Source organism: Panthera pardus, unplaced genomic scaffold, assembly GCF_024362965.1.
Source record: "Panthera pardus isolate Hobbes unplaced genomic scaffold, ASM2436296v1 HiC_scaffold_16, whole genome shotgun sequence".
In the NCBI taxonomy this organism is placed as follows: domain Eukaryota; kingdom Metazoa; phylum Chordata; class Mammalia; order Carnivora; family Felidae; genus Panthera; species Panthera pardus.
The window spans coordinates 137,296,740-137,321,998 of record NW_026526721.1 but is presented as its reverse complement, the minus strand read 5'-3'; the positions used below and the strand labels follow the sequence as shown (position 1 = coordinate 137,321,998).

Below are 25,259 nucleotides of genomic sequence, written 5' to 3'. Positions count from 1 at the left end.
GAGCAGAACTTCCCAGTAGTCTAAACTGCACTCATTTCTCCTCCCAGTTTTAGCTCTGGTTTCAAATTGCCCATTTTGTCTCACTTACCTCTCATCCCCACACTCCTGCTTCCCTAATGTGGCCAGTTGCACCTCAAGGTAGAGAATGGGAAAGGGGAGATGGGGGGCTTCCTCTGTCAGCCGAAGAAACAGTCTTCCCCATATGTACTCTTTGCATTGTTTTTCTTGGTTATATAATCAGCATTTTCTGTTGTTTTGTATGTGTGTGCTTTTGAAAATATCCCCAGTTATTCTTTGTTCCTCTCTCTACGCCTTCTTCCATGTCATGTCATCGGTCTTGTTATTTTCTAAGACTAACTGCTCAGTGCTTGGGACAGTGACCAAAAAAGCCTATAGAATTTTCATGACTGATTTTACTCCATCCCAATGAGATATTACAGGGGAGTAGACATGCTACTTCCCATGTGACAGAATTTGAAGATTAAAAGATCTAGAAATCAGTGACTTGTTCTGCCAGTGGTTCCATGACCTTATAATAATAGATGGAAACTCTTTTTGGATTTCAGCAACCTGGTCAAGCTGTTTTTAAGCTTCCCACAGCCTGCTGTGTTTCTTTAATGATGTGTCTATCTTTTGCTAGGCGGTGAGCACTGTGGACACAAAATTATTTTGAAAACATTTCTCAAATTGCATATCCGTTATGCTCCCATCACTTTGCAACTTGACTTAGGCAAAACCTTAGCATGTGTTGTGATTTCTGTAGCCCTCAGTTTCTTTATCTGAAGGAGATCAGCCTTATGCAGTGATTGATACGCTGTAGAGAGATTTTTCCATGGCAATGTTCCACAGGCTTTAAGAGGCACACAAATCACCCGGAAATCTTGTGTAAGTGTAGATTCTGATTTATTCAGAGAAGTCCATAGGGAGGCCTGGGCACCTGCACTTCTAACGAGCTTCCAAGTGGTATCTTTGCTGCTGGCCTGAGGATCACACTTTGAATCCAAAGTGTCTAAGGTTCTTTGTTAACCTCTATGAAATGGGTTGTCAAAATCCCTCACCACTCAAATGGGAAGAGCTGTGTGGTTTATAAAATCTCTTACACATTACCTCATTTCATTCTTATCACAGCCTGTGGAGTAGACAGGGCATTTATTAATTTCACTATTTACTAAATGAGGATCCAAAAGCACGGAGAGCTTCAGTGACCTGTCATGTGTCTAGTTAGTAGAGAAGACAGTGCATAAACTTGTTCTTTTGGCTCCTCATCTGGTATTCTTTCTGCTATGTCACATTGGTATTCAATCCTATATAGAAATCTTGACCTTTATGGTGAGAATATTGTACAAATTATCTCATTTAGAAACTATGGTTGCTATCTGTTGTAAAATCTTAGCCTAATGTGAACCGCACCCCGCCCCCCACCACCGCCCCAGAAAAGAAAATTGAATGTAAAATGTTGTTTGAGTTAGGCAAACACATTTCCCTGGGGAGGGTCCATAGTTCAGTCATATTCTCAAAAAGGTCAGCGTCTAACCCAAAAGTCAGAGATTAATTAAAATGTACAAAACAAGGAAAATTTAGAGCATTTTTTAATGCATTTGGTGCCGAAGAGCTACATGTTCCTGATGAGAAAGCGTGTCATTTAATCTAAGGGATTTGAATATCGGGTTTTGCACAACTGGAGGGAGAGGGGGGTCCAGTCTTGAGTAGTGGCTGAGGTAGGTGTGGAGCCTGCCCTTCGGCTGTGTGTGTCCTCCTGTATTTCTCACGTGGACACGGGCACCTCTCTCAGGTCCCCCACCTCACAGAATGTCCTCAGCAACTCAGCAATTTTCCAGACCAGGTATCAGCAGACTTTTTCCATGAAGGGCCAGTTAGTGAATATTTGAGGCTTTGCCTGCCGGATGGTGTTTGGGCAAGTACTCACTGTACTGACTGTGGCTGGGGAGCAGCCACAGGTACTAAGCAAACCAATAGGTGTGGCTGTGTTCCCATAAAGTGTTATCTACAAAAACAGTGGCTGGCCAGATTTGACTGGAGGGCTGAAATATGTCAACCGCTTCTCTTGGCGAACATTTCTTTACCTAGAGGCAGGGCGTGGTTGCCTTGACTTCTTGAATCTCCCTATCTTTTAGTGGAGGGTGCAAAGTGCTCTACAGACAGAGAAAAGCAGCACATCTTAGTCATTGAATGTTAAAGTCAAGAGACACATCATTTTACATTCCTTATATGAAAATATAAGGCCCCAGGGAAGCTAATTGCTTAAAACTTTTGATTTATCAAACATCTTTTGCAGAAAAGGCCAAAGAGAAGAGGAAAATGATTAAAGTTGTTTAAATTTAAAAATGCATTAATTCATAAGCTTTCTCATCTTTGCTTTAGTTTCCATTCCGATGCGTAATGTTAGAAATCATTAAATAATGAAAACCATTAGAGTTGCTAATGTTTTGTAAAATATCCCTTGGGGTGGGTGGGTGGGGGGGTCGGGGACTGTAAGTCCTGGCTGAGTTCCAGATTTTTGTCCCCAAAGCAGGATAGGAAGTTGAAGGAGCCAGATTTCTTCTTTGGGAAAGGGAGTTTCTCTTAAAGCTTTCAACTGAAAACCTTACATGTAAGAGGCCAATTATCCGTAGCGAAGACATTTCTGCAATAGCTCCCACATTTGTCAGTTTCTCATGGATAAATGTTTGTCACTCTCCTGTCTCTCATATACCACTGCACACTTCACGTCTGGTTTTTAGCTTGAGCCACTGAAGAAATGTTTCCTTATTGTTGAAAATGGACCTACATGAGACCAACACAACTTGCTGAGCTGGAAGCAAAGCATTTGCTGCACCTAACCTGTTGAAGAAAAGACAATAATGAAAAAAAAAGGCGCACACCTTCTATTGTGTTCCTTTGACATGCTTAAGAAAAAGACAGAAAACATGCAATAAAGCTGATAAATGATGTGTTGACCTTTATAAAGGCATTTACTTTCCGTGAAAAGTACTTGTGATTTTTAGAACCGTAACCTCTGGTAAATTGAGAATGAAGGTCCTTGTTATTCTGAAACAGTGCTATGCGTTCTTGGCTCACGTGCCACTGGTTCTGTGAATGTCTTCATATTAGCTTTATGGTGTTCCGTTTTGTTTTGTTTTCCTTAGCCCTTGTTTTAACATATCTGGCAACTTAGGAAACAGAAAGGAAAAAATAAATAAGCCTAAAGGACAAGTTAAAAAATTATCCCTACACCCTCACCCATCCAGGCTATCCCAGTTTTACATTCCGTGATTTATAGTCTCTATAGAGGAAAAAAAATTAATTTTGATAATGGGGGACTCCTTAAGAAAATCTGAACAGATGCCTAATTCACATATTGGAGAGAGAAAAGTCAAGCATAAAAAAGACCTAGTCTGCCAAGGTTTAAATAGCAACTCGTGCCTCTACAGCAACAATTTTCCTTGAGAAAATCTACCATATGCTTTGTATGAAGTCCATCTGCAAATGTAATACACAGATGCTCACGCTTCCCTCCCAGAAAAGCTACGTTCTGGCTGCACATCTTCTCTGCTCTAGAGAATTGATAAAGGACTAGCATGTTCTCCCCTTTCTTCTTTTTCTTTTTAATATTTTTTCATTTTTAAAGTAATGAAGAAAACTGTAGAAAATTTGTAAACTTCAAAAAAATGACAAAAAAGAAAGAGCAATCACTCCAAAGGTCATAACCAAAAGATAACTCTCTGTATTGGTTTTACACATGTATGATCATAATTCCTTTTCCTCTTTGTAACTTGATCGATCTTTCCGTTTTTCTTCAAAATTATTTAACAGTAGCATGGTGAGAATTGATATTTTATTTATCTTTCGTAACCATTTTCTTATTGAAATGAACTATATATGAATAAGGTTTAAAAAATCAGAGTATTAAAGATTTCTGAATGAAATATGAATCTTCCCCTGTGATTTCTTCCTGAGAGGCCAGTGCTGTTAGCAGTATAATCAGAGGCCTCCTTAAATCAGTCTGTGTATCCACAGGCATAAATACTCAAGTGTGTGTGTTTGTGTGTGTGTATGTGCACACAAAAGGAACCAGAATGCATGCTGTTTTCTACATCTTGATCATTTCCTTAATACTTACTGGAGATCTTTTCATATAGATCTATCCCAGCCTGGTAACAACTTTCAAAATGTTTCATTTTAAGATCTGACTGTATTTAATCAATCTCCTATTGAAGAACTTTGAGTCCCTTTAACCTATCCTCTTGCCACAATCTGACAACATTGACAAATTAAGAGATGCCAAGAAGTCATCTACATGAAGGTTATAAAATATTCATTAATTATGTCCAAAACTTTGTTACAGTATGTGTGATAAATGCAATAAAAATACAATAATCCTGCTAAATATTTTAAGCATTTTGGGTCTTTTGTTTAGCAATTAATTTAATTTTGTTTTGCCTTATTCCTTTCTTTTAACATAAGCATGCAAATCCAGAATTTTCGAAAGATAGGCAAATAAGTCTGCTTTCTCACCATATAAATCAGTGATGTCTACCTTTATTCTTCAGGGAGCTTTATTTGTAGCATTGCAGTTAAGAGGCATGTTTTTTTTTTTTTTAATTTATATATTTAATAAATGAACACATGCCCCTGGTTTGAAAGTCAGGCAGTGCTTTAAGATTTTGAGGAACAACAATACCAACATTCTGCCCTTTTTCTCCCCAGTCCCACGTCCTGGTCACCAGAATCTACCACTTTCAGTTCTCCTACATCATTCTTCTGGATTTTACTTTTTATTTATACTGATACCAGGAGTTTATTGCTTTTGGTTGATTTGTTATTTTAGTATGTCTTGAATTCCTAAATTGGAATGTGTGTGGCACACACACCCTCCCCCCATACTCCAAAGATAATTGTATTATGAATTTAATTAAATCATTATTTGTGTTTCCTTTATTATGCCTGTGTACGTACTGTTCATGGTGAAGCCAAGTAATGGACTATAATTACTTTTACTTTATTGTACAATTTCTTTTTGTTTTTCTAGGAGTTAAACATTGTTCTAATTTTGCACTTGCTCGGGGCATTAGGGATACTTTTCCCCATGCCTTTCAATAACACATGGGATAGTGTGTCAGATACTCTATTTGATCCATTCTTTTTAAATTTCTCTTTCTTGATACCCTGGGGACTCCCTGTCCTAATTTAAATCAGTAGCACCCTGGACCCCCTATGTGGCTGTTTAGTCAAAATATCCCATTGGCCATCACCTTGGAAAGCCCCAAACTTTTAGTGTGTGATGCATCACTGATTCCTGTTTCCTTGATTCTGTGTTTTCTCTAGTGTGATCACTGACTCCTTAGAATGAAATGCCTCCTGCAGTGGAGAGAAAAAGTAGGGAAGGGTTATTCGTTGGAAAACTTTGTGTCTCAAAAAATAATTTTATTCTAGCCTCGTGCTTATGTGATAGGCTTTAGTGAGGATCTTGTTTCTTCTTTTTCATTTATTTTACTTGGTCCCTATGTATCTGGACACATGTCCTTCTATGTAGGTGTTTTTATTTTTTGTTTTTTGTTTTGTTTTGTTTTTTTGTTTTTTTGCTAATTTGCTGTCCTCAGTTTTATTTGTGGATCTCCCATTAGGCAGATATAACCTTATGTAGATCAGTTCTCTAATTTTGTTATCATTTCTCTCTCACTTTCCAGCTAATTGTCTTTTTATTTCTACTCTTTGGAAGATATCCTTAACTTTACCTTCTAATGCTTCTGTTGAATATTTGATTATTCCTATCATGATTTTAATTTCCTAGAGCTCTTCTTATCTGATTGCTCCTTTTCATGGACTCCTCCTTTTTTTTTTATGGGTATGATACTAACTCCTACTTCTCTGAGGTTATTAACTATTGTTCTTTTAAAAAAGAGATACCTCTTCTGCCCTTGGCATTGTCTCTCTTTCTTTGAATTTTATCTTTAGTTATCTTGGTCTCTGCTTTTCGAGATGGATGGAGGCTTTCTCCAAATATGCGGTGATCTTTTCTGTTCATTCATATTTAAAAATAAGGTGTTAAAAAGTTGATGGCAGAGTCTGTGGGCTGGTAACCTTCCCTAGGGTGATGGGCTGGCTTTTTCTTGGCAGCTTCCAAAATGTCAGCATCTGAATGTCATTTTTCTGGGATCTTTCTGTTTCTCCCATGAAGGAGCTTCTAACGTCCTGCAGGGCAGAATATGTGTGGTCGGTGTTGTGGTGGAGATTAGTGTCTGGATAATGAGCAGGGGCTGAGGGGGAGGTGGGGAAGTAATACCTACTCCCAATTAGTTTTCATTTGCACTGAATACTTCTGTTTTTATTTTAGCTTCTCACCACCTCCCTTCTCTGTGCCTCCTGTCCCCATTTAGTGAGTCTTTGAAGTCTCCTTTCTTCTGCCAAAGGTCAAAGAGGAGTGCCCGTCTGGTTGCACCCACATCTTTGGAGGTACCTCACTCCTCCGGTTCCCGAGCCTTTTGAGGATTCTGAAAGTTCAACAAGCTGTTCTCTCATCACTATCTTCTCTGGACACTTAGTTTCACTTTCTCCTACTTTGCTACGTCACGTATTTTTCCCCTCCATTCCCTATCTTCCAAAATGAGCTGTCATCACTTGTATATCGTCATTCCCCGTCTTATTTCTTTGCCTTCATGGATTAATACTTTTCTTATTCTTTGCTGTCATTGAAGTGTGTACGGTTTCAGGCAAGAAGGAAGGTAAACACGTGTTCAGTCCACTATGTTTTATTATTAGGTTTAAATAAATGCAAAATTTTCTCTTTCATTTATTCTTCTTTTCTTTTGGGTAGCACAATTCCTAAAATAACATAATGAACCACTTCATAGGGGCTTAGGAAAATATATTTGGAGATTTAGCTTAGGAATTTGTTTCTGGTTTAAAAGATAAGGTTCATTTATACAAAAAATAATAATAATTTCATTTCATTCATTAGCATATGTCCACAGACAGGGCAAAGCTTAATGCTGAAAAAATTACTTAGATGCAACTTGGTTTTATGAGTTACCAAATAGAAAAGTATAAATGGCCTTATTATTCTGTCAGTACTGTTGCTATACTGTTTCAGATCCTAGTTTTTGCACAATGGGAGGTATTGCAAAGTTGTTTTTCTCACTGATGGCCCTGCATAGATTGATTCAGAGATAATGCACTGGTGAAGATGGGCTATGTGGTTTCAGGGCAGTGGGAATGAGAGCAAAATTTCTGATTAAAGCCTTTTGAATAATTCTTGCTGGAGGCGCTATATCCCATTTGCTGTGAATTGTATATGTTTAAATTCCGAAATATGCCAAAGCAAACAATGAAGATTAAACACACACATACACACACACACACACACACACACACACACACAAAATCCTGACTTCCCTAGAGAAGTACTGTTCTCTCAAGCTGTTCTTGTCTTTCTTGAACTAAGATTGTCAAAAACATTTCTAGTCAGGTCATTAAGTGGCACACCGTGCTTGGGACACAGTGCCCTGTCCTTCCTAGCATAGTCAGTGGGGCCACACGTAGCACTTGGGACAGCTTATAGAAAGTTCTCCGTCAAAAATTATAGAAAAGGAAAGCCAGAAAGAGTGGAGTTCAAATCCCCTTTCTGTCATGTATGTTTGCAATGTTGAGTAGATTATGAATCTTGGCCAAATTCTTTGTTAGAATAATAAAGACATGAATATCCACGAAGATTTTATGAAGATGAAATAAAGTCGCATGTAAAAAAAATATCCTAAAGTACCGACACTTGAGATAGATGATATGCTCCAAGCTCTGTGCTTTGCTCCATCCCTTCCCCACATCGGGGTTAATCCCCTATGCAAATGAAGTACTTTTAGGTTCCTTTTAGGTGAGTGGAGGCTAGGCAGGGGAAGAGGCAATTGTCACACATAATAGTCCAGTAGATTTGTGTGTGCTTCATCAGGCCCTGACTACACTGAAGCAAGACATGTGTCCTGTTTGTCTTTAAATGGTTGGCAAAGTGCCATAATGTATGGGTAGGTGCTTACTAGGTGTTTGTTGAATTGAATTTGTTGTTATGTTGTGATAACCCTAATAAAAGGGAGAAACAGTGTAGCAGAGTGGTTAAATGTAGGGCTCAGGTGGGACCCAGACCAGGCGTCACATGCTAGCTGCCCTCTTAAATAGTTCGGTGATTTGGGCAAGTTACTAAATTGCTCTGACCCTCATTTTCCACAACTCGACTCTCTCGGGTCAGCGGTGGTACCACACACAGCTAACTCCTGTAGCATCCAGCCTGCCTGTGCAGCTCCTTCAGGGCAGACGAGGGTGAGGTGAGTGAGGCCTCGGTCAGAGAATTTAAGGGATTGCCAAAAACTCGGTAATCGAGATATGTAAGATTGTAGTGTAATATCTTTCAAAATTAAAATGCAAAAGAACCCACGATGAACAAAATGTGAAAGTTTTAAATAACGATTACAATCAGTGACAGTGCCACGTGGAGCCATATTGGGGCCTAAGGCAGGTGGCAAAATGAGGAAGCCTGTTTATGTCTTTATTTAAAATTTTTGTATTTTCTTCATTATGGCTTTTTTTTTTTTTGCATTGACTTTGATTTTAAAAAAATACCTTGTATCTTGATTCCTGAGGTGTTTGGGGCCCTGTTAAATTTCATGCGTGAAGTAGGAACTCACTCTCCACCACCCTGGTCCCTTCTCTGGTTCTTTATCTCTATACACGCAGTGTACACATTTACACAAAACATAAAAGTAGACTGTTTGAAACTTATTTATAACTTCCATTTGTCTGAAATCTGTATGTTAAATAACCATATTTAAGCGATACAGAATAGAGGTGACATCACCTTAGAAACTCCAGGTGACAACAAAATGGTTAATATGATTATGCTGGTGTTAAGAAATGTGACACCAATAGGTAGATCTTTAGGTAAGTAAGTAAGTAGCCCATGCTGAGAGTTGGCTAGGAAAGCACAATTACATTTTTAAGAATATCCATCGTATGGTTGATTATAATTTCCTTTTAAATGTATGGATTTTGAAGCCATAATAACATTCTTCTTCTCTATAGGTTGATTTTTAAAGTTCTATTTTTGGCAGAGTTTACTCCCAGTAACTCAGTTCTAATACCCATAGTTCACTAAATGACAAAGTTCTTACAGGAGACTGATAAGCGCGTGTATGGGAGAACCTGACTGCCTGCTGAATTAGTCTGGCCATGCTGATAACACCGTACTGTGGTCTATGAAGTCTGATAGAAAAAGAGGAATGGAGGGGGAAAAAAAATCAATGCTACAACTTTCTTTCTGGAAGGCTTGCTTACATGCTATATTTTTAGTCTGGTCATAGGAAGTGGGTGTTGATCAAGAAATTTTAGGAAAAGCTTAACTTTCTGCAGCCATATTGTAAGCTTCTGAATATTGTCTTATTTAAATAAATAGTAAGGGAGGAGATCAGCTAGCTTTTTCCAGTGCTGCTATTTTATTTTATTTTATTTATTTTATTTCACTTGTTTTACTGAATAGCATATTTTAGCGGGTGCCTTTGTGTTTCTGTAACGGTGCCCCTTTTGGATTCAGAAAAGCCAGATGAGAAGCCTGATGCTGTGGGAGCAAGGTGGGAGGAACTGCAGGTTCAGAGTAAAATGATACAGCTGGATTTTCCCAAAGCTCAGGACTTATACATCAAACTGTGCTGTTAGAGCATCTGAGATATTTGAGGATGAGTTTTTCAATTTATGCTCAAGATGGATAGTCTACGCACAGCACTCTCTGAAAAGCATTTTGCCAAATGCTGGTGTGTAGCAATATCTAAGCGTCTTCTTTGGAAAAGATGCTCTTTGCTTTCTCCTACTTGGATAATTTTGGGGAAAGGTCTCTTTTCAGGTTCTTCTCTCTCCACTGTTCCCATGGAATGTTTGACACTCTCCAGAAGAGCTCAATTTTGAGTATCATTTAATAGAAGCCTTGATTAAATGAAAGTTACCCATTCAACTTTGCGTTAATGGTTTGTTCGCTACCTATCCAGGTCCTTCATTTGTCAGGTTGTTTCAGAAACCCACTTGTTACAACCAGAGTATCACAATACACGAGTGTCCCTAAATGTAACTTACGAATGGAATATGGCATTCCCCTCCTATGCTTGTCTTGAAATATTGGGCCGAAGATCAGAAAGAATAATGATCAGTTACTAAGCATGTAAATCAAGCAAAACAGCAGCGTGAGGATCAGGGCTGAGTCGGACATGCAGTTGAGGCATAGATATTTTAACTAAGTCGTGTTTCTGTAAGTCTGAATGCAATTATAACTGCATAATGTATTTTCAGGTAGGACAATGTATTATCCCAGGATATGAAGTGAACAGGTTAAATCAAATTCCTGTTCTACCTTCCCTCTCATCCTCTGCTCAAATATACCATAACCTGCATTTTATCACCCTCATCCAAAGAGTGATGGTAGGATAGTAACTTTTATCAAATAGTTGCTATGTAAGTAATAGACCATGTTTTCTAACAGTGTTGTCTACTTCAATTCTCCAATCCTAAGAAGAATACAGTTATATTAATGATGTATTTTATGGTACATGTTTTAACTCATAAGGAAATAATTTCAGAGATGTTAAGTATCCTGCTCATAGCCCCACAGTTAGTAAATCTGGAGAGACTTAAATAGAGGCTGGAAAAGGAAATACAAAATGAATTTGATGATTGACCCATATGTATGAAAATGAAAATTGTCAGAGTCTAGACGAAAAGGTCCTGAATTAGAGGCTCATTTGTCTTGAGTCACCTAGTGGCCTTGAACAAACCTCAATCTTTCCAAGCCTCAGTTTCCTGATTTATTTATTTTTTTATTTACTTTATTTTTTTTTTTAATTTTTTTAATGTTTTTATTTATTTTTGACAGAGAGAGAGAGAGACAGAGCACGAGTCGGGGAGGGGCAGAGAGAGAGGGAGACAGAATCTGAAGCAGGCTCCAGGCTCTAAGCCGTCAGCACAGAGCCCAATGCAGGGCTAGAACTCATGAACCACGAGATCATGAGTCCCCATTTAGTGAGTCCCCATTTAGTCCCTGAGCTGAAGTCTGACTCTTTACGGACTGACCCACCCAGGTGCCCCGATTGATTTATTTTTAATATGATTTATTGTTAGCTTAGCTAACATATAGTGCATACAGTCTGCTCTTGGTTTTGGGGGTAGATTCCCGTGATTCATCACTTACATACAACACCCAGTGCTCGCTCATCCCAACCAGTGCCCTCCTCAATGCCCAGCTCCCATTTTCCCCTCTCTTTCCTCATTTAAAAAAGACATATTTAAATTATCTGATCCCTAAGTTCCCTCTAGGTGACAGACCATTTCTCTCCTTTCCAAGCTTGGAGATTTTATGTTGATGCCTCATCAAGACAGGTGCCCACATTGTGCCCTCCGCGTGGTAGGTACCACTAAACATTGCCCAGGATACTGAAAACTGACAGGCACGTATGCACAGCCCTTACAGTAGTAGCTATTTATCTCCATGAGAAGCAGGGCAGTGTCTTCTCTGAATGAATTATGCTAACAGTGCAGTAGATGATGAAAGACCTTCAGTTTTTGCTCCATGCCATGAAATGTCCCTCATCATCAAAGAGAAGGAGCAAAAAGTGTGGGGTAAATGATACAGGTGAATCTTCCCCCTGGATGGAGACAGAAAAAGCCGTGAAAGTGAAGTGCCTATTTTATTGATAGAGGCAATTTTCATCAGTTTGAGGAGTGATGAAAGTTGATGGAAAGTTGTTCCATCCCCATTTAGTCCTTTCAGCTTTCACTTTATAGCTCTAGCTTTTTTTTTCTGGGTCAAATGCCATTGCTGGGACATCAGTTATTTGATTCATCTTGACCTGCGGGCTAGAGGTCTGCTTGTAAAATCTTTTCTCTGCCTGGCAAAGGGATGAGCCTCTAAAAGCCATGCTGTGTAGATATTTATAACCTTTGATATTATGAGTTTAGGAGTCATAATAATAATAAGACTTACGGGTTTGCTCAAGGTGTCTGGCTTATGTCGTCAAGAACAGCAAAGAATCTTTAGTCATTCTCTGGCCTGAACTTATATGAGGTATTATTAGAGACGAGATTCATGGAACACTTACCCCAAATGACTCGTAAATGAAGTGTTATTCAAAGCATTTTCTATTAAAAAAACACAAAACGTATTTGTTTTATCAAAATATTACATATTGTATGGGCACTCAAGAATTGGACACTCTTTGGAAGAAACTTCAATATATTTAATATTTCCTGTATATGATTTGCTTCCAGATACTCTAGAGGGAGTTGAAATCATTCAGTAATTTTTGGAGTTTATTTTGTGCAGTGTCTCTATTTTAGATGTGGAGAGACTGCCCATTCTACATGGGCAAGGGACCTTCAGATTTCTACCTCCCATTCTTTCTGACAATATTTTCCCTGGAAAGGTTCAGTTATTTATTTTCTCTCTTCCAGAAGTCCACTATTTTCCTTCTTCCTTCTCTGTCTTTCAACGAAAGTGATACTTACCCTATTCCTAGACTTCATATTTATCTTGTACCCTTTCCTTTCATTTTTGGAAGGTTTGGTATAGCCAACCTTACCTGTCTCTTCTGGGTTACCTCTCTGTTATAATCTCTTAGCTTCTCCATCCCAACTTGGGGAAACCCATTAAAGCCATTGCCTCAAAATCTCCCAAGTATGGTTGATCTAAAATCTATTGCTTCAGATTCTTATGTCTAAAGTATTTTCCATGACAGCTTTGGAAATAAACAGCCACCAGTCATGCTAGATGGACCTCACAGGAAGTCTTTGGTTTTGCTATTGTTGTGTTGTTACTACCTGAGTATTGTTATTGACCACCTGATGGAGAAGTTTCCAGAAAATGTTCCCTCCAGTGAAAGTTGAAGAAAAAAGGGTTTATTTGAGGACAATGCAGTAGCCTCCCTAGAGATCCTGTGGTTACTCCAACCAGAATGTTGTTAGGGCCCCTACTGCTGCACCTGTGGACTTAGTTCAATCGAAAGATCCTGTGTGCCTTAGCAGGACTTTTATGTGTTAACTAGTATTGGTTCCTAACGTATCTTAACTAGAAAGAAAAAGTAAATACTCAACAAATTCAGATCGATAACAGTCTCATGTTTTAAAATTAAAGAAATTAAAATTAAGAAAGAACATATTCGTGTTTTTCAGAAAATAAATAATATCAGTAAATAACACAAATGTATATTATATCCATATTTGGAAGAGATTGACACAGAAGAATACACAGGCTGTGCAATAGAAGCTAAAGTAGGTGAGGAAGGGAGGAAAATGTCAGAAAGACTCTATAAACTGTGACATGAGTCCCCTGGTGGAAGTTGCAAAGAGAGTATTGGCCTACATCTAGCATTCACTTTGGCCGTGAGCGCTCTATTAAGCAGCTCGTTTCCTTTGAAACGTGTGAAACTTGTCTCATAGGATTGTTAGGAAGATTAAAATAGTTAATAGAAGCAAAGTATTTATAACAGTGCCTGGCACATGGTTAAGTGTTATACGTTTGTTGTTATTACTAGTGTTGATTCTCCAGAAGTGTTCACTTCCTCTATAGATGGTTGTGTCTATGTCTATGTGCATGTGTGCTCTTCACTAATATATTAGTCTAATCCTGAAAGTCACTTTCACATAACATAATAGATAACTCCATCTTTCTCTGTTCTTTGTGAAAAGGCAGCCTCTTAAGACAATGGCTGGAAATTACATTTAGAGCCTTCTGAGTCTCTTTTTTTTTAGATGTAAATTTCATTTTTGGACTAAGTGTAAAGAAATATATAGTGAGGACAAACAAAAGAATAAAAACGTTATTTTGAACAATTGAGTCAGTAGATCCTTTTCAACAGAATATAAAATCCTGCGAAATCTAAGGCCATGCTCAGAAACTAATACAAACACATCTAGATACCTGAAACCTTGCAGTTCTAAATGGGTATGTGCTTCGCATTCTACTGATTCTTTGGTCGCAGATTTTTTACTTTGATGTATTAAATCAACCTACATATGTAAAGTGGCTGTCTTTCAGAAGGCAGGCAATGCTAATTCCCCATCCCTTTCCTTTTCTCTGAGGTAGAAATGGAAAGTCAGAAAATTTTTTTTTAATGTTCAGAGAAATAGCTCTTGTATAAATTCGCTAATTACAATAGGCACCCAAATTGCCTTTTTTATTATATCCATAGTATAATAAACTATATATTATGCTTCGGGCCATACAATGTATAAAAAGGCAATAATCAACCCTTTTTAGTGTTTTTTTCCACACACTTTTAAAAAAGCAGAGAAAAGTAAATACATTTCTCCACATGGGCTATTTAGATATGTTTCCAAATACAAACCTTTGAGGCTTATGATCACTGAGATAGAAATTGATTTGACTTGCATAATCTCAGTTTTGTTGCACAGAATATAGAGCATTTGGAATGTTTCTGTCCTTAAACACCCAGCCGTGCTTAATGACACTGATGCTCTTAGCCATGTCATTGCTGAGAAGGTAATGTGTGCAGGTGGCTAATTCCTAGGCAGTTCCAGCCTCAGCTTGTCCCAGCTATGACTGGCTGATTCGTTTTTCTGCTCCAGGCTAAAAGTGGTCTGCCTCTGTCCACGTCAGCCACCAGATCAGCACTTACTGAGGGTTGCTAAAAGAATACCTTCTTTCCCAACCTGGTTCTCCATGGGGAAGATGTAGTTCTGCCTAACAAAACAGCCTAGGTTTGTTGCCCTTAGAAAAGCAGGGATATTAATAGGATCTGGTCCACATATAGTAATGTTCCAGACTATGTGCCAGACAGTGATTTTGTCTTATTAAAATAGTCTTTTCATCATGATATTTTCCCTTGAGTTTGCTGACCGTTTATAAAGCACTTAGCCACAAGTGGCTTATTGATTTTGGTAAAACTGAGTCACAACATGACCATGGCAGGATTTAGATTTGGCTTTTTAAATTTATTTTTAATTAAATTATAAAATCAATCAATGTGATCCTCTTTTCTCTGGTGAGAAATAGAAATGATACAAACGTAAGAGGTGTGATTTCTCAGCCTCATTTGACACAGGTGTATGTATACTTTTTTTTCTGTGATTGTAGATTTTGTTTCTCATGAGCCATGCCCTGAATCAGAATTGTTTCCCTGCATCTTTCAAGAGCTGGCAGTGAGAGCTTGCCTGATTGACTACAGAGTGCTTCAATGTTTAGATTATGCCTGTGAGATGAATAGGAAATGGGAAGGCTTGCTTTATTTCTGAACTCAACCGTCACCGCCTTTCACTCAGGCTCTTTGCATCTCTGTGTGTAGGAAAGGAGTGAAGTCATTGGGCACAGCTTTGAAGAGCAATGACTAGGTGTGTTGCGGGGGTGGGGGAAGGGGTATTTGTAGTGAGAAATGCTTCCTTGAAAGCCAACAAACAGAAGTGCTTCTAGTGGGAGCCACACATCAGGGGCTGTAAACAAGAATCTGAGGACGTTGGACATCACCATTCCTAAATGAAGGGTGCTGATTGGCTCTCTGCCCATCTGAGGAGTTTTTAAACTTTAATTTTTGCTTCCAGTGTGTAAGTTTTAAGTTGGTAAAGCTTCTAAGGGTATTTTATTAGTTTGTTATTGCTGTTTAACACACCGTCCCAGGACTCATTGACTCAAAACAGCAATTGCTTATTATCTTTATTCTTTGACACATGCTGCATATCGGCTGGGGTTTAGCTAATCTAGACTTGGCTCAGCTGGATAGGTTTGCTTCAGGCTGGGATTGCTTAGCAGCTCTGTTTCTCACTGCAGGTTTTAAGCAAGGTGGGTTGTCTCTGTTCCACATGTCTCTCATTCTCCTTCAACCAGCAGGCGTGCCAGAATAGGTTCTTCTCATGGTGGTATCAAAGGCATGAGGGAGCTAGGTTCAAATACGGCATACTCATTCCAGTAATTGAAACTGGCCACAAACCCAAGCCCAATATAAGGCAGGGGTTGAAATATATTATGGCCTCTAGAGGCAGAAACTCCACTGTTATATGGCAAAGGGCTTGGGTATGGGGGCAGAAGAAAAATTGGAGCCAATGAGTACATCTACAGTGGGGGATCCGTATGAACAGTTTCACAGACATCATATGTGGAGCCCGTGTATGAAGTCCCTGTAGTGTTTCAAATGATCCCTCTTTCCCTTTTTGATTACTTTGAAAGTCTTTCTTCCCCATGCAGTAAGATTACTCTGTTCAGAGTGGATCAATATTTGTGAACTTCTGTCATCCTGGGATAACTCATAAACATGATGCTTTTTTGTCTGTCTCCTCTCACTATCCTGCCTCAACTAGGGTAAAGGGAGAGGCATTTGGGGAGGAAAGTGGACCAGAAGAAAAGGACTTATGCAACATTTTGCGAATATTTATTAAAGAAAAAAAAAGTCAATTCAGGCCGATGCGATGAAAATGAGTTCTTGACAAAGATCAAAAAAGGGTTTGGAGTCAGAGTGGATTTATCAAAATGCAAATATTTTAAACAAAACAGGACGTTGCAATTGCATACAGAAGCTATTCCCTCAAAGCCTACTGGGGACATTTTCTAGTTTACATAATGTAATTAAATTCAAGCCTGATGAATTCAAATTCATCCCAAAGACATTATTGGCAACATGATCCCATGTGGGGAAAAGACTGAGGAAGTACCATGTTTGGGGGCCAAGGAGGAATTAGAAAATCATATCTGAAGCTCACAGCAATTGTTTGCAAGGATTCTGCTGCACCTCTGTTCAGCAGTGATGGAAAGGGACCTGGGAACCCTTCTGAATCTTGTCTTCAGTCTAAAATCCAACTGCATCCATACACAGAAGAAAACGCCTTCAGTATATGCCCAAGGTGATAGCAAATGCACCTTGCTCATGGGGTTTCAATAGCTGTAAGCGATAATGTTTCTTTTTGCTTTGTGTAATTATGATTTGTAAACATCATTTTCATAGTTTAGCTTTATTTTCCCTTTTATGGTAACTGCTGAGGCTCCATTTAGAAATTATATTTCCAGGAGCTCAAATAAAGTTTATTATTTCAGTTACCTCTAAATTGCATCAAATTCCTTGGGTAAGGTAAAATGCTAAACATCAATAGAAAAATGAGCAAGGGATCAGAAGAGAAATTCTCACACACACACACCCACACACACACACGCACACGTTTCTTCTATAAAAAAAACTTTAACCTACTTAATAAAAGAAAAATAAATGCAACTAATAATGAAATACTAGTTATTGCTTATAAAATGGGATATACACACAGACACAGGCACAAACGTACACACACATGTGTCTTTTTTAAAGATACATATCTTTTTTAAAGATAATATTCAATGCTGGCAATGGTGGAGTGAAAATAGATACTACATACAGTGCTGATGTGGTTGTAAATTGGTATAATCATTTGAGAGCACAATTGAACACTATGTACCAAAATTCCTTGCAGCAATTTTACCCTTTAACCCAGTAATTGCATTTCTAGGACTTTATCCAAGGAAGCAGTGAGTAATAAGCACAAAAAATAATGGAAGAGGATGTCCGTTGCCATTCCATTTATAATAGGGAAAACTTGGAAACCATTAAAGTGTCCAAAATGAAAATAGTGTTTAAATACATGTGATACACTCATAACAGAGGATATTGTTCAACAATTAGGATTACATTTTGCAGGATGTTAATGACATTGGGAAGACGTTGCTACTAAACATAATTTCAAAATGCAAAGAAATATGATCAAATATTTAATATATAAGCAAAACATGCCATCACGAATATAAACTGTATGCCAGTTGACTATCTGAAAGGAAATACTATTAATATTCTTGTATGATTTATGGATCCTTCTTTTCTTTTTTCTGAATTTTCCAAATTCTTTAACAAAATCATATCTTAATTTTACAATTAGTGAGAAATGCCATTTAAAAAAATGAACTTTAGAAAAGAATGTATCATTTTTAGCTTAGGTAATCCAGAAATGTACTCTGGAATCATCATATCCTTCTATCAGTGAAAAATTATTAATTATTCCCTAGTCGTTGAAAACCCCAAATATTTTAGGATCAATATTTCTGGGACAGAAACATATGTGAAAGAGGAAACGATGCACAGATACCAAAAACGTCATGATAAAATCATGGATTTAAATTTGGAAATTAGATAACATACAGCATCCTATTTGCTGAAGGAGATGGCCAGAAGGAAGAAAACATCGGACAGGTAGAAATAGGCTCATTGAGAATTTAGAGTACTTGGAGGATAACAGAGCTATAAAAGCAGTTTCCTTTGCCCACCCCCGTTTGTAGTAAGGAGAAGGTATCCTTCATTTACTCTCACCTTCCAATGACCTCGTGACATAGCAGGTGTTGCAGATGCCAACAATGAAGGCTCCAAGATGATTTAAGGAACAGATGTCAAGTCTTCCTGCAACCACTAAGCAACCCTGCATGAAAGAGTAAATAAAAAAAGAAACACAAGTGAATCAGAAGCAAAAGAGTTGCGGAAAACATCCCTCCTCCAGAGAAATTTACTCCACTTCCCATGGATACTTAATGCCTTTGGTTACTTCTTGCTTCTTGAATCACCCTGTATGTGATACAGCTGGCTAGCACCCCTGGCAAGAGCCAGCTAGCTATGCACATCTCTTCTGAAGCTAGGCTGGTTCAGGGTGCCTGGGTGGCTCAGCTGGTTAAGTGTCCAGTTTTGGCTCAGGTCATGATCTCACGGTTCGAGGTTCCAGCCCTGCATTAGGCTCTGGGCTGACAGCTCAGACCCTGGAGCCTGCTTCAGATTCTGCCTCTTTCTCTGTCCCTCCTCCAATCGTGGTCTCTGCTCGTGCTCTCTGTCTCTCCCTCTCAAAATAAATAAATAAACCTTGCAGCTATGCTGGTTGTATTATACCATGAAATCGGTGTCTTGGTAGGAGCATCCACACCATGGATATTGGCAAAGGCTATAAATCAGGACTTTGTTTCCCGAAAGAGTCAGTTGTTGAAGACGCCGAAATCCATCTTTTCAGTTTCAGACCTATTCTTCAACTGCCTGAAGTCATTTCCATTTCCTTGTTTCCAAAGTGACACCAAGATCTTATCCAAATCTGTTAACTTTGCTCCCTAAACTGGGCTTCTTCAAAGTTCCCCAAGTCCCTATATCAAGGACAGTCACTGATCTGAAAAAATCAAAACCCTAAATGATTCTTAATCATACCCACTCCTTCATCACCCCACATCACACATCATCACCTGTCTACGCAGGCAACAAGATCTTTTCAGTAGTTCTCAAGTCAGTCCACTCCTCCTCATCTCTGTACCTACTACAATATCCTTCTTGGGAATTACTATCTCCTTTTAACTTGCCTCTGGGCTTTGTAAAAGCATGGGATTGAGACTTCACTTCCTCTGTCCCCTTCTTTGCTTCCATCACAGTGTCCCATTGGCCTCTCTTTTTAATGTTTATTTCTTTGAGAGAGAGATACCAAGAGAGAGACAGAGAGACAGAGTGAGAGCAGGGGAGGGTCACAGAGAGAGGGAGTCACAGAATCCGAAGCAAGGTCTAGGCTCCAAGCTGTCAGCACAGAGTCCCACGAGGGGCTCGAACTCACAAACTGTGAGATCATGACCTGAGCAGAAGTGGGATGCTTAACCGACTGAGCCACTCTGGTGCCCTCCATCGGGCTCTCTTTTTAAAGGTATTACTTCTTTTTGACCCCTGCTTTTAACAGAAAAACCCACTATAGGGAAGAGAAGCCTAAAGAAGTCTGAAATTGTCAGAGATAAAAGCACAAAATGGTGTATTTCTTTTTAATATTATTATATTTTAAATTTACAGAAATTAATATTAAGTCATCAAGATGATGGATGATAATGATGATAGCAGCTATTTATTAAACACCAATATAAGCCAAGTATTCAAAACCACAAAGCGAAATAGGGATTATTATCCCATTTGCAGATGATGAAATGGAATCTCAAAAGGTTAAGTGACTTTCGTGGGGTCACATAGCTGCTGAGTGGCAATGCTTGGATTCAGTCCTAGGTCAATGTTACTCCAAACCCATGCTCTTTCTATAGCATTCTGCCTCACCAGCAAGCCCAAGGGGCCCATTGTTCCTGGTGTTGTAACAGTCTTGGTCCAAGCCTGTTAGATATTTAAGGTTCATTCTGTTTTTTTTAATTTTTCTGACCATATTTCATTGCTAACTCCAACTTTCAAACCTTTGTTTACTCTATCCAACTCTTTCCTGCATGCATATGCATTTACCATTTATTTTTCCATTTCTCTTTTTTTAATATGATTTACATTTAATAAAAACACACTTCTTAAGTTTAAAGTTTGATTAGTTTGACAAATATACCCATTTAACCAGCACCTTAATTAAGATGTGTAGAATTTCTACAATTGAACACTGTAAAACCAGGTTTGGGAATAAAGCAGTTTCACTGGAATTTTGAGGTTAAGTAATAATAAATGAGTGCCTCAATCTTGGCAATATCTGTCCAACACTCTCCCAATGAGTTGGACGGTAAATTTTAATGACATAAACATTAAGGATGTAAGATAGGAGTTTTGCTAAGGCTCTCCCCATGGCCTGGATAAACCTGTAAGTCTTTCCATCTCCCTTTGTTCTGATGTTATGTTCTATAAGGACAACTGATAATCTAACTAATACTTCTGTTCTTCAGATAAATGATATTAGGAAAGGGCGAGAGTCTTAGAAAGGGAACAATGGCATATCAGTCATTGGATTCTGCAGAATAATTGTACAGATGTAAGAAACGTATGTAGTTTCAGTCTTGTTTAAAGGCAGCTGTCCAATACCATTCTCGTATTCTGAGAACTGTCATTTCTGTAAGGCTTTCAACTGATAATATTTTCTACCAAATTCTGTTTCAATTTAGGCTTGGACAGAAGTACCTAGGTTGTGTGTGGACAGGGAGGGGGGTGTTTGTACATACACTCTTTCCATGAGTAAAAAGAAAAGATTAGATTTGAAAAGATCTTGTATTTGATAGCTACGGTGTATATGATCATTGAGTCCATAACTTGAACCAAGTATTGGATTAGGTAAGATTTATATTAATAGAAGCCCATCTGGATGACCTCCTTACCCGTAACCACAAATCCTTTCAAGTACACTAGTTCAACTACAAATTATATTTCTAGTGAATATAATTTTAGCTCTGTGTTTTTGACTTCAAGGATCTCACTGCTTTACCCTGCCTTCTAACTCACTGAATCCTTTGACTCTACCTTTACTCTATGTGATACATCATCTTTTAAATCTCCTCTATTCTAACTTACTCTTCTTGTCCTTACTACTTAATTCTCTCCTATCTTCCATCCCATAACTGATGTCCCATAGTGGTTTAATAACCTTTTCTCTGTTCTCCTGCAAGATCTACCCTGAGATTTGCATCTTATAGCAGATTTATTGTGAACTGCCAGAAATTTAAAAAAGAGAATCAATGAATCCATGTTTCTTGTGGCCAATGATATGCTACACTCCGACTATTCATTAAAACACAACTTCATCTCTAGAAAGTGTGCTGAGCATACCTCAATACATGGGCCAAAGTCATGATTTGGGGTCCTGATATTTCAATAGGCATGTCTCTCATCCATAACAGGTAGGAAATTATCTGGTTGACAAAAACGAATTCTCTTCATCACTCTGGTAATAGAAGAGGTTGTGATTACTAGGAAAACAATATATGAAAATGTAAGGAATATAAGGGTGTCTGGATGGCTTAGTCAGTTATGTGTCTGACTCTTGGCTTCGACTCAGGTCGTGATCTCACAGTTTATGGGATTGAGCCTGGTGTTGGGCTTTTGCACTGACAGCGTGGAGTCTGTTTGGAACTCTCTCTCTCTCTCTCTCTCTCTCTCTCTCTCTCTCTGTCTCTCACACACACACACACACACACACACACACACACACACACACACACAAATAAATAAATAAATAAACAAACTTAAAAAAAGTTTTACAAAATATAAGGAATACAGGCTAAGTGTCAAAAACTTTTAGTCTTACTGTTTACATGTACATCTTCACAAAATATGACTGGAAAATGAAGGTTGGAAGAGAATACATCTTTGACCTAAAGAGGTACAGCAATTATTTTTTTCCTTTTAGAAACCATTATTATTAATCCCGTAACTACTCTCAGTTCACTCCCTGAATGCTCTGAATTTCCCCCAGCATGACTGACTCTTTCTGTTTAACCTGGACTGCCATCTTTCCCTTCTTCACAATGCTGCCACCTTAGATTCTCTTTTTGAGAAGGGGTAGTCTGAAGGCTAGTATACGATACTTCAACATGACGCCTCCTACGTCAGCTCTACTGAATCTCTTCCAGTTCATTAAAAGTGTAATAAAAGACATTACTACTGGAGGAACAGAGACTTATTAACGTTGCCTGTAGGGGGCTGGGGTGGGATGGTGAGATTACTGGAAAGGTGTATAGGAAAAGAAACCATTGGATAATCAAAGTCTGCCTCCTTTAAGGATGTGCCTCTCTCTCTTTCCACCCAGCATCCAACACATGTACTCTTCTCTGTGTCTGCCTCTTTTTCTCTTTTACCTTTTTGTGCTTATTCATCTTGCACATGAATCTGTATGACCTGAATCTATATGACCTTCTAGTTCCAGGACCCATCACCAATTTATAAGTTCCTTCTCTATTTCTTAGTTTATGTTTTTGAGAACAAACATGATTGTCTCAGTTCATCTTTTCAAGCTAGGTCATACAAGTCATAGGTCTCAGAAAATCCCATTCAGAGGCCACTCAAATCAAATCAGTCTTGTCCAAGGGTGAGTAAGTCCTGCATATTTCATATGAAAAAAATAATTTCCCCAAAGAGGAGGATGCCTTGACAGATACCCGGAAATATGTCAAAGTATCCTATATTTCCCATCAAGATTGATTCCTGACTTACATTTCTAGGAAAGTAAGACAGTAAAATCTCACATACTCACATTACATATATACAGTATATAGGTGCCATATATATGTATCTATATATATGTATATCCATATATGTGGATATACATATATATAGATAGATAGAGATAGATATCTATCTATATATATATATAACCTTTTGGAAATGGACGCTTATATTTTTCTGAAATAAATGCAATAAGTAGCTTATTCTGTGAAAATACTACTGTGATTATAAAGACACTCATTTTTTGAAACTTTAGAGAAGAAACAAGACACTTCTGGCCACTGCAAATGTCTCTGTTTATTTCTTTGAGGCAACTCTAGGTAATGGTAATCTAATAATACTCTTCAGTTCTCAAGGATCTTCAAAAAACAGGACCACTTATAATATGACAGAAGTTATTTAGGAAATTTGTAGGCAGGAGAGAATTAAATACTTGAAAAACATTGGGTTTGGGAGCCAGAAATGTAATATTATACCACACCTTCCTTGCATATAAACATAAAAACTTATGGCATATGCCTTGAAGTGTCATTCTCCCCATTTTTCTCCATGAATCACATATGTGTGTGCACATATATATATGTGTATATATAATATATAATATATAAAATATGTGTGTGTGTCTGTATATATATATATATATATATATATATATATATATATATATATATATGTATATAATTTCAGTGCCAGTATTTGTGTGGCACAGCCTCCATCATTTGAAGGTTAATCTGGGTCAATTGTCAAACAATCAGCCATTAAGTTTTGATTCTTTAATTCAATGCTCGGCTCCCATGACAGCTAAAAATCTGATTTACCCTGAAACTGGTTGAATTGGTGATTCCCAACTAGATGAGCCCAGCCATGCAAGACATCTTTTTCTTTTTCTTTTCTTTTTTTTTTTTTTTTGTTCTTTCTCGCTGTGTTTCATTGGGTGAAACGTAGATAGAAAACCCAAACAAGGAGTATTCTTGCCTGTACCAGAGATTTACAGAATTACTGCATATACTTTTCACAGTCACATGATTATATGGGAGCCTTATTGCCATAGAATAGTTAATGTTTAACTATTCTATAACTGAATCTATAACCATATGGTTCATCACTTTCTTGATTAAAGCCTTTGTAGTTTTCCAAATCTTTATTGCAAGTTCATGATTGCCTCCAAGCTACCAGCCCTATTTCATTTTATACCAGTTTTCCCTGCTTCTCCTTATTGAATATGTTTCACCTCTTGTCCCCATGCTCCTTTTTCTTCTGGGCCTCTGCACATGCTGTTAACCATACTTATTTTCATCTGATTCATTCCAAATTTTCCTGCGCTCGTCAACTTATGTGTCTCGTTCTCAAAAGTCCTTCTCTAACCTCCCTGACTTCCCACCTTTTCCTCCCTTTCTGCCTATCTGCCTACCTCAACAGATTATGGCAGCCATTGATCTACATCCCTTTATAATTTTCCATCCTCTGGAACACTGGAAGTTCTATGAAGCCAAGGACAATATCTGTCATGATCACTCCTATATCCCTGGTCCCAAGAATAGTACTTGACAAATGGGTGTTCAATTAATATTTGTCAAATTAGTGAATAAATGAAAACACTTAAATACTTCTAGACTAAGTATTGGACTTGAAAATAGGTGGTAAACCACTCAGTTCATGTCCATGTTCTGTTGTTGGTGATATGTAGTCAGAGGTTAAGAAGGCCTTACTGTTGATAGTTTCTTCAGGGTAGACTCTCCACACATATCTCTGCATCACAGATTTTTTCCAAGGCAATTTTTTTCCCTTTTCTCCAGAAAAAATTGTCTGGTTATTTAACTAAAACAATGTAATTTTAAAAGATATGTCTTATGCATTGTAGGCTCTAAAGAACATGATAAATTACTCAGTTTGAAAGGATTTCTCAAGAAATTTTATACTTTAAAATTATGAAATTCCTGCAAGCTAATGTATTTTTTCATGTTTAAATTAATTAGGGCCTTTTTCTCCTTTAGTTTTTTTTTTTTTTTTTGTCTTAAAAATGAAGAGAAAAATTTCCACTACATAGAAACCCTTGTGATACTTTTATTGTCTTTTCAAAGTAATGACACCTTCTAGAAAAGATAAAATGCTGAGTGATTACCTTTGTTGAAAAGAAAGAGGAGAGCATCATGATTGAATATCTCCTGGCCGACCTGACAGCTCTGAGCCATCACCATTACTCAGACAGAGTACACGGACCAGGGCATTCATTTAAATTCTGGGCTTTCTTTTCCTCACATTAATTCCAAAATCAATGAGTTACTGGGTAAA

General features: G+C 38.0%; 1 protein-coding gene across 1 annotated transcript in view; it reads left to right on the top strand.

The window, feature by feature from the left end:
• ZNF385D (zinc finger protein 385D) overlaps positions 1 to 25,259 on the top strand; it is an 894,647-nt gene that overhangs the window by 558,750 nt on the left and 310,638 nt on the right. The gene's annotated exons all lie outside the window — the stretch shown is intronic.